Genomic DNA, 10,120 nt, shown 5'->3' with positions numbered 1-10,120 from the left:
GTGTTTACCACAGACCTTATTTTCCGTGTTTATCCAAAAACTCTACAAAAAAACCCGCTTAATTTCACCATAGGCTTTGTCCAACGAACCATGGCAGAGTTAGTGCCAACAAAAAGACGCCACATTAATATTTGTCTCTGTTGGCGTCTTTCAGCGATGCATTCAGATCGCCCGAACGTTTGCTACGTTGTGGAACGGTTTGTGCTGAACGACACGGTTTGCCAAAACGTTATTGTACGTTCTTGAACAGACTTTGAGATACGTTTGCTCCGTTCGGTGGGTGTGCCAGGGTGTGACTTTAATTAATGATGATGTATTTAAATGGAGCTGTGCATTTTTAACACACAACCCAACCCTTCCTCCTTGTTCCAACTGGTCGTTCAATACAGTACCGTGTTTGTTCGATTGAACGTTGTATTACGTTTGTATGGACTGAAAACAGCCCAGTCGATGATGCCAGTGTGACGTATAATCTAGTGGAGGGGACGCTTCTTCGAGAACAACAACAGTTAGTCAGACACCTCGTTAGTGTGCTAGACAACATCGCAGAAACATTGAAGCCCTTCAGACCATTACAGTGTCTATTTGCCACTGTGTTTTGAACACACTTCTGTCGTATCTACAAGTTACCCCATTTAATGTAATATTTGCGTTGTTAGTTATCTAAATTAGACTAGCCCTAAGCTAATGCTAATTAGCTAGCTAACATCCCCGACCATGAGCTCAATAAGCAACTCTCCTCCTGCTGAAGAAGAGGTCTGCTGGACAGAGAAAGAAGCTCTTTGGTTGAACGTTGTTGTGAAAGAAGAGAAGATACGTTCGGAGTGAAAGAGGACGAGGAGGATGTTGCAGTTTTTGGATTGAAGGAGTTGGAGATCTGTTTAACCAGTAAGTTCCGTCTCTGCAGTCCTTGAACCAATATGCAGTAAAGGGGTTTAACACTTTAATGTTGTTCTGTAGGAATGGCTGAAGTTTTTGTTCGTTCCAGTTTTTGGATTGAAGGAGGAGGAAGAAGAGGAGACTGAAGATCTGATTAACACCAGTAAGTACAGTCTTAAACAGAACGTTAACAATGGATCAATGCATCCAGTCTAGAGGCGAAAGAAACGCCTGTTTAGGAGAGGTGCTGGCTAGCGGAGTAGAACACCTGTTTAGGAGAGGCGCTGGCTCGCGGAGTAGAACACCTGTTTAGGAGAGGCGCTGGCTCGCGGAGTAGAACACCTGTTTAGGAGAGGTGCTGGCTAGCGGAGTAGAACACCTGTTTAGGAGAGGCGCTGGCTAGCGGAGTAGAACACCTGTTTAGGAGAGGTGCTGGCTAGCGGAGTAGAACACCTGTTTAGGAGAGGTGCTGGCTAGCGGAGTAGAACACCTGTTTAGGAGAGGCGCTGGCTAGCGGAGTAGAACACCTGTTTAGGAGAGGCGCTGGCTAGCGGAGTAGAACACCTGTTTAGGAGAGGTGCTGGCTAGCGGAGTAGAACACCTGTTTAGGAGAGGCGCTGGCTCGCGGAGTATAACACCTGTTTAGGAGAGGTGCTGGCTAGCAGAGTAGAACACCTGTTTAGGAGAGGCGCTGGCTAGCAGAGTAGAACACCTGTTTAGGAGAGGCGCTGGCTGGCAGAGTAGAACACCTGTTTAGGAGAGGTGCTGGCTAGCGGAGTAGAACACCTGTTTAGGAGAGGTGCTGGCTAGCGGAGTAGAACACCTGTTTAGGAGAGATGCTGGCTAGCGGAGTAGAACACCTGTTTAGGAGAGGTGCTGGCTAGCGGAGTAGAACACCTGTTTAGGAGAGGCGCTGGCTAGCGGAGTAGAACACCTGTTTAGGAGAGGCGCTGGCTGGCAGAGTAGAACACCTGTTTAGGAGAGGCGCTGGCTAGCAGAGTAGAACACCTGTTTAGGAGAGGCGCTGGCTGGCGGAGTAGAACACCTGTTTAGGAGAGGTGCTGGCTAGCGGAGTAGAACACCTGTTTAGGAGAGGTGCTGGCTAGCGGAGTAGAACACCTGTTTAGGAGAGGCGCTGGCTGGCGGAGTAGAACACCTGTTTAGGAGAGGTGCTGGCTAGCGGAGTAGAACACCTGTTTAGGAGAGGTGCTGGCTAGCGGAGTAGAACACCTGTTTAGGAGAGGTGCTGGCTAGCGGAGTAGAACACCTGTTTAGGAGAGGTGCTGGCTAGCGGAGTAGAACACCTGTTTAGGAGAGGTGCTGGCTAGCGGAGTAGAACACCTGTTTAGGAGAGGTGCTGGCTAGCGGAGTAGAACACCTGTTTAGGAGAGGTGCTGGCTAGCGGAGTAGAACACCTGTTTAGGAGAGGTGCTGGCTAGCGGAGTAGAACACCTGTTTAGGAGAGGTGCTGGCTAGCGGAGTAGAACACCTGTTTAGGAGAGGTGCTGGCTAGCGGAGTAGAACACCTGTTTAGGAGAGGTGCTGGCTAGCGGAGTAGAACACCTGTTTAGGAGAGGTGCTGGCTAGCGGAGTAGAACACCTGTTTAGGAGAGGTGCTGGCTAGCGGAGTAGAACACCTGTTTAGGAGAGGTGCTGGCTAGCGGAGTAGAACACCTGTTTAGGAGAGGTGCTGGCTAGCGGAGTAGAACACCTGTTTAGGAGAGGTGCTGGCTAGCGGAGTAGAACACCTGTTTAGGAGAGCTGCTGGCTAGCGGAGTAGAACACCTGTTTAGGAGAGGTGCTGGCTAGCGGAGTAGAACACCTGTTTAGGAGAGCTGCTGGCTAGCGGAGTAGAACACCTGTTTAGGAGAGCTGCTGGCTAGCGGAGTAGAACACCTGTTTAGGAGAGCTGCTGGCTAGCGGAGTAGAACACCTGTTTAGGAGAGCTGCTGGCTAGCGGAGTAGAACACCTGTTTAGGAGAGCTGCTGGCTAGCGGAGTAGAACACCTGTTTAGGAGAGCTGCTGGCTAGCGGAGTAGAACACCTGTTTAGGAGAGCTGCTGGCTAGCGGAGTAGAACACCTTTTTAGGAGAGCTGCTGGCTAGCGGAGTAGAACACCTTTTTAGGAGAGCTGCTGGCTAGCGGAGTAGAACACCTGTTTAGGAGAGGTGCTGGCTAGCGGAGTAGAACACCTGTTTAGGAGAGGTGCTGGCTAGCGGAGTAGAACACCTGTTTAGGAGAGGTGCTGGCTAGCGGAGTAGAACACCTGTTTAGGAGAGGTGCTGGCTAGCGGAGTAGAACACCTGTTTAGGAGAGGTGCTGGCTAGCGGAGTAGAACACCTGTTTAGGAGAGGTGCTGGCTAGCGGAGTAGAACACCTGTTTAGGAGAGGTGCTGGCTAGCGGAGTAGAACACCTGTTTAGGAGAGGTGCTGGCTAGCGGAGTAGAACACCTGTTTAGGAGAGGTGCTGGCTAGCGGAGTAGAACACCTGTTTAGGAGAGGTGCTGGCTAGCGGAGTAGAACACCTGTTTAGGAGAGGTGCTGGCTAGCGGAGTAGAACACCTGTTTAGGAGAGGTGCTGGCTAGCGGAGTAGAACACCTGTTTAGGAGAGGTGCTGGCTAGCGGAGTAGAACACCTGTTTAGGAGAGGTGCTGGCTAGCGGAGTAGAACACCTGTTTAGGAGAGGTGCTGGCTAGCGGAGTAGAACACCTGTTTAGGAGAGGTGCTGGCTAGCGGAGTAGAACACCTGTTTAGGAGAGGTGCTGGCTAGCGGAGTAGAACACCTGTTTAGGAGAGGTGCTGGCTAGCAGAGTAGAACACCTGTTTAGGAGAGGTGCTGGCTAGCAGAGTAGAACACCTGTTTAGGAGAGGTGCTGGCTAGCAGAGTAGAACACCTGTTTAGGAGAGGTGCTGGCTAGCAGAGCAGAACACCTGTTTAGGAGAGGTGCTGGCTAGCAGAGTAGAACACCTGTTTAGGAGAGGTGCTGGCTAGCAGAGTAGAACACCTGTTTAGGAGAGGTGCTGGCTAGCAGAGTAGAACACCTGTTTAGGAGAGGTGCTGGCTAGCAGAGTAGAACACCTGTTTAGGAGAGGTGCTGGCTAGCAGAGTAGAACACCTGTTTAGGAGAGGTGCTGGCCAGCAGAGTAGAACACCTGTTTAGGAGAGGTGCTGGCCAGCGGAGTAGAACACCTGTTTAGGAGAGGTGCTGGCCAGCGGAGTAGAACACCTGTTTAGGAGAGGTGCTGGCCAGCGGAGTAGAACACCTGTTTAGGAGAGGTGCTGGCCAGCGGAGTAGAACACCTGTTTAGGAGAGGTGCTGGCCAGCGGAGTAGAACACCTGTTTAGGAGAGGTGCTGGCCAGCGGAGTAGAACACCTGTTTAGGAGAGGCGCTGGCCAGCGGAGTAGAACACCTGTTTAGGAGAGGCGCTGGCCAGCGGAGTAGAACACCTGTTTAGGAGAGGCGCTGGCTCGCGGAGTAGAACACCTGTTTAGGAGAGGCGCTGGCTCGCGGAGTAGAACACCTGTTTAGGAGAGGCGCTGGCTCGCGGAGTAGAACACCTTTTTAGGAGAGGCGCTGGCTCGCGGAGTAGAACACCTGTTTAGGAGAGGCGCTGGCTCGCGGAGTAGAACACCTGTTTAGGAGAGGCGCTGGCTCGCGGAGTAGAACACCTGTTTAGGAGAGGTGCTGGCTCGCGGAGTAGAATCAAATTTATTTATATAGCCCTTCTTACATCAGCTGATATCTCAAAGTACTGTACAGAAACCCAGTCTAAAACCCCAAACAGCAAGCAATGCAGGTGTAGAAGCACGGTGGCTAGGAAAAACTCCCTGGAAAAGCCGAAACCTAGAGAGAAACCAGGCTATGAGGGGTGGCCAGTCCTCTTCTGGCTGTGCCGAGTGGAGATTATAACAGAACATGGCCAAGATGTTCAAAAATTACCAGCATGGTCAAATACTAATAATCACAGTGCTTGTCGAGGGTGCAACAGGTCAGCACCTCAGAAGTAAATGTCAGTTGGCTTTTCATAGCCGATCATTGAGAGTATCTCTACTGCTCCTGCTGTCTCTAGAGGGTTGAAAACAACAGGTCTGGGACAGGTAGCACGTCCGGTGAACACCTGTTTAGGGGAGGTGCTGGCTAGCGGAGTAGGATCATTCAAGGACCTAGCCATCGTTCACACATACAATAGCCTGCTAATACCTTAGCTAGCTTTTAACCACATGTTGCATTCAGAATGTTGATATCATCCTAAAAAGTACAATTACAAGTGCATATTTTTTATTTTTTTTATTTAATTTGATCCCCTTTTCTCCCCAATTTTTGTGGTATCCAATCGCTAGTAATTAATATCTTGTCTCATCGCTACAACTCCCGTACGGGCTCGGGAGAGACGAAGGTCGAAAGCCACGCGTCCTCCGAAGCACAACCCAACCAAGCCGCACTGCTTCTTAGCACAAGCGCGCCTCCAACCCGGAAGCCAGCCACACCAATGTGTCGGAGGAAACACCTTGCACCTTGCCCCCTTGGTTAGCGCGCACTGCGCCCGGCCCGCCACAGGAGTCGCTGGAGCGCGATGAGACAAGGATATCCCTACCGGCCAAACCCTTCCTAACCCGGACGACGCTAGCCCAATTGTGCGTCGCCCCACGGACCTCCCGGTCGCGGCCGGCTGCGACAGAGCCTGGGCGCGAACCCAGAGACTCTGGTGGCGCAGCTAGCACTGCGATGCAGTACCCTAGACCACTGCGCCACCCGGGAGGCCCACAAGTGCATCTTAACAATACCATCCACTTATGAGTAACCTCTAAATATACAACATTATTCATGAACAAAACACTGTGTATGACTTTGTGCTTAAAATAATCAAACTTTTCTGAAGATGACAGATAAAGCGTACCTTGTAACTGGAGATTCCTTCAAAACTATTGCCTACAGTTACCGTGTAGGGCACTGCAAGGTTGGGTGACCAGGGTCATCTGGGACTGCCTTCTGGAGGAATTCAGGTGTGTGAAGGCTACCTGTGTCCTGCGTAACTTCATGAGGATGGACACGAGGACCCGGAGGGGATCTGCAGCTTGCCGCCGTGTCCCAGAGGAGGAGTCTGCTGCTCTGCAGGATGTTTCAAGGATGGGGTCCAACAACACAGCAAGAGAGGCAATCCGTGTGCAGGAGATCTTCACCTCCTACTTCTTCAAAGAGGGTGCTGTTCCCTGGCAACACCATAGACTACACTATGCACAACCAAGGCTCTTTTAAGAGCCATCCACATTGCAATAGGAGTATTCTTCCATTTACTTAGCTATGTCAACTGCAGTTATTCAATTCAAAGTTTCTCTCCCTTTGATTTCTACTTCTCAGGTGAGGGTGTTTAGGTAAGGGTGTGATGTCTGTGCAAAAACAAAACAGGCTATTTTAAATCACCCATATTGAAGAAATGTAGAGCAATTAGACACCCTATAACCCACACCTACACACTCATGTATCAATCTGATTGATGGATTGTGTTGTGCCGTAAGCAGGTTCAGGTGTATAACTGTGGCTCCTTCTACCTTCAAAGAATAGGCAAGAGGGCCAACCATTGAGAATAGTAAGACACTTATTTATTTCTATGACTACGCTATATTGTTTGTTTTTGTGTGTCCGTTCATGTTTTTCAGCATAAAGTACACTGCAGTCACTTAGTGTGGTGTGGACACCAGGTGAGGCCACACACAGATTCCTGTTTAACACTGTCACTTTAACAACCTTATTTTCTCAATAAGTCTCTCTCCTTCACTCATCCCTCTCTCCCCTTCTCCCTAAATCCTCTAGGTTATATAAGCTGTGTCAGTGAACCCCTCCTGCATCTGAACTGGATACATAGAGGGCACAGCATGATCAGAGGTGAGATGTCACTTGGTCAGGTCAACAGGAATTATTATTAAAGAGATGCTTTACATTGAAATACAGATAGATGTAGTAGTCCCAGAGTTAATGATCCCAGGTCAGTTTATATTATACAGGAAGTATTATTAAAGAGATGCTTTACATTGAAATACAGATAGATGCAGTAGTCCCAGAGTTAATGATCCAAGGTCAGTTTTGCATTTCACCTCCTGATTGATGACTAACAATGTTAGAATAAAAACTAAAAACACAAGGCTTAAACATGCTCTCTCTCTCTATCTGTCTCTCGTCTGCAGACATGTTTTGATGTGAGAGGATGCCAACCCACAGTCCCATCATCGCCACCTCACCTGCTTTCAACCTTTGGGCCGACTAGAGACACTGTTATGTAATTGTGATGAACTGAGAGAATATTTAGGTAGCACTGTGATTCATTAATCATGTGCTTACCTCTTTCCCTTTCTGTCTTTTACACCTCTCTCTCCACCTCCTCTTTCTTCCTCTGTTTTTATAATGCACAACAGATGTGCATTGAAATACAGATTGAACTTGTATATATTTCACTTGGATAATGAGCTTTTCAATAAAGCGTTTTACATTCTCTACTGGTTGAAATGAAGTGTAATGTGATGAAATACTCCACCTATCCTGTGTTTATCAGATCAATGCAGATGAAGGGCATTAGATGTTGAGATGAACCAGTGTTAGAGTATTTACATGATGCATAGGAAGTGTAGTGTACTGTTTTTTAAATTCTATTTCTGTATGCACATATATGCACATATATATGAATTCACTAGTTAAATCCTGTTTCTAGTCTATTAGTTCTATTAGTCCTGTTTCTAGTCTATTAGTCTATTTCTAGTCTATTAGTTGTTTTTTAAATTCTATTTCTGTATGCACATATATATGAATTCACTAGTTAAATCCTGTTTCTAGTCTTAGTTAATGTGTAACCATTGATGTCCCAGGACCAAGATTAGTAAACACTGTTGAAGTGTATAATTGTAATACATACATGAAGACACAGCGTCATTCAAAGACTGGAATTGGAATCTCCTGATAAATAATCTCAAAGACATTCATACCTAAACTGCACATTTATTTGCCAAGGTAGAGTACATGATCAGTGAATATATTAAATGTACAGGCTACAATGTGGGGATGTCATGCATGGTAATAACTACATGTATATACGACTTACATTCTTGGTACAACATGATATTATATTCTACTCAATCCATAGGCTTCATTAATGTCATTCAGACTGTTTTGAAGTTGATACAACTGGCTATGATAGATGAGGTTCATAGCTAAGTTCTGAACTAATATGTATACCAAACGTTTGGGTCCATACACAGATCGGCTAGATAGCTAGCTTCACATCCATGGGCATACAGGGATTTTAATCATCCACTGCACAATAAGCAAGAACATAGCTAGTTACGTGATTTCATCTATCTGCATGGCAAATATCAGCAAGGCAAGCTTACAAAATTGTCCATTCAATTTGCAGTAAATTCTTAAGCTAGCTAGATTCTATACATCCACTGTTTCCCAAAACGACAGCCTAGTTTGCTGTTTTTTTAGGAGTCCCTAAAACAACCAGAATTACAATTTCATACTCATGTCACAACACCCATAAAGCTAGTCAGCTATCTGGCTAATGTTAGGTGAGTCAGCTAGCTGGCTAATGTTAGCTAGTCAGCTAGCTTGCTAAATCGCGATTTTCATAAATAAACATTATGATAAAAAAATGCAGAATCGTTTGTCTCTACATGAACTAACATTCCTGTCAACTGTACATGTTTTTGCATGATTCGTTATGACGTTATAATCCATTACATTTGCTTCCATTCTAGTATTTCTGTCCGCCATCTTAAATCCAGTTCAGTTCTGTGTAGGGCTACCCCTCTCTCCTAGTATTTCTGTCCGCCATCTTTGATCCAGTTCAGTTCTGTGTAGGGTTTCTCCTCTCTCCTAGTATTTCTGTCCGCCATCTTTGCTGAAGAAAGTCTAACAGTCACTAACGCAGCAGCAGCCTCCCCCGGTCCTAGTGCCGGCATCGATTACGATGCGATGGAACGGTTGACGAAAATAAGAAATCACAGAAAAAATATATTGACTGATATTGATTTATTTAGGGGGGCTAATTAATATTTTAGTTCTAGTGACGTCCCTGATTCCTACCCTTTAATTCTTTGTCTGAAAATTACATTTACATTTTACTTAACTGCGTTGCCCACTCCAGTCAGCAGATAAGGTCTGCGACTTTAAAGCAATGTTGCTACTGTGACGTATAATCTAGAGGACGGGTCGCTTCTTTCAACAGCAGCAGCAACAGACAGTCATCCACCTCGGTAGCTTGATAGACAAAATAGACGAACCAATAAAGCTCTTTAGACGCTTTAGTGTATAGTTGCCACTGTATTTTAAAACCACTTCTGTCGCCTAGTTAGTTTTCCGTTTTCATTTCATATTTACGGTATTGTTTTTATTATTCATCTAGCGGGCTGGTTAAGTTAGCATTAGCCTAGCTAGCTAACATCTCCAACCATGAGGTCACTAAGCTACTCTCTTGTTAATGAAGAGGAGGTCTGCTGGACGGAGATAGAAGCTCTCGTCAAAGAGGAGAAGGAAGATGATGATATCACAGTAAAACAAGAAGTAGAGGGTGAGGCTGTTACAGTGAAAGAAGAAGAGAAAGACGTTACAGTGAAAGAAGAGGAAGACGCGTTCAGATTGGAAGAGGATGTTACAGTAAGAGAAAGAGGAGGATGCAGTTTTTGGAGTGAAAGAGGAGGAGGGGGAGATGACTGTCACGTTGAAAAATGAGATGGAAGAAGAGGAGGAAACTGGATTTCTGGGCTCGGTTTCCCAAACGCATTTTAAGGCATCCAATGGTTCTAACGATGAACGGGCCCTGGTTAACACAAGTAAGTACTGCTTTAAAAACAGAGACACAAACTCTGCAGTTGTTGAACTGATGTTTTATTTTTTTATTTCACCTTTATTTAACCAGGTGGCTATGATGTCATAATGATAGTTTAACCAGGTGACCATGATGTCATAATGATAGTTTAACCAGGTGACCATGATATCATAATGATTGTTTAACCAGGTAGGCCAGTTGAGAACAAGTTCTCATTTACAACTGCGACCTGGCCAAGATAAAGCAAAGCAGTGGGACACAGACAACAACGCAGAGTTACACATGGAATAACATGGAATAAACAATAAACAAGCCAATAACACAATAAACAAGTCAATGACGCAGTAGAAAAAAAGAAAGTCTATATATAGTGTGTGCAAAAGGCATGAGGAGGTGGCAATGAATAGTCCATAGTAGTG

At 46.2% G+C, this 10,120-nt stretch overlaps 1 long non-coding RNA gene across 2 annotated transcripts; it reads left to right on the top strand.

Annotated features, from left to right (window-relative positions):
* The first annotated feature begins 347 nt into the window (after positions 1 to 347).
* LOC129839102 (uncharacterized) lies at positions 348 to 7,374 on the top strand. 2 transcript variants are annotated; one of them, XR_008756980.1, is made up of 6 exons: positions 350 to 888; positions 961 to 1,042; positions 5,819 to 6,083; positions 6,541 to 6,582; positions 6,695 to 6,766; positions 7,066 to 7,374. It is a non-coding gene; the product is annotated as an uncharacterized LOC129839102 (long non-coding RNA). The 2 variants fall into 2 exon arrangements; XR_008756979.1 differs by having other exon boundaries at positions 348 to 888; positions 5,819 to 6,582.
* Positions 7,375 to 10,120: the final 2,746 nt, after the last annotated feature.

Source organism: Salvelinus fontinalis, chromosome 40, assembly GCF_029448725.1.
Source record: "Salvelinus fontinalis isolate EN_2023a chromosome 40, ASM2944872v1, whole genome shotgun sequence".
Lineage (NCBI taxonomy): Eukaryota > Metazoa > Chordata > Actinopteri > Salmoniformes > Salmonidae > Salvelinus > Salvelinus fontinalis.
The sequence above is the reverse complement of the archived record's forward strand: the minus strand, read 5'-3'. Positions and strand labels throughout refer to the sequence as shown.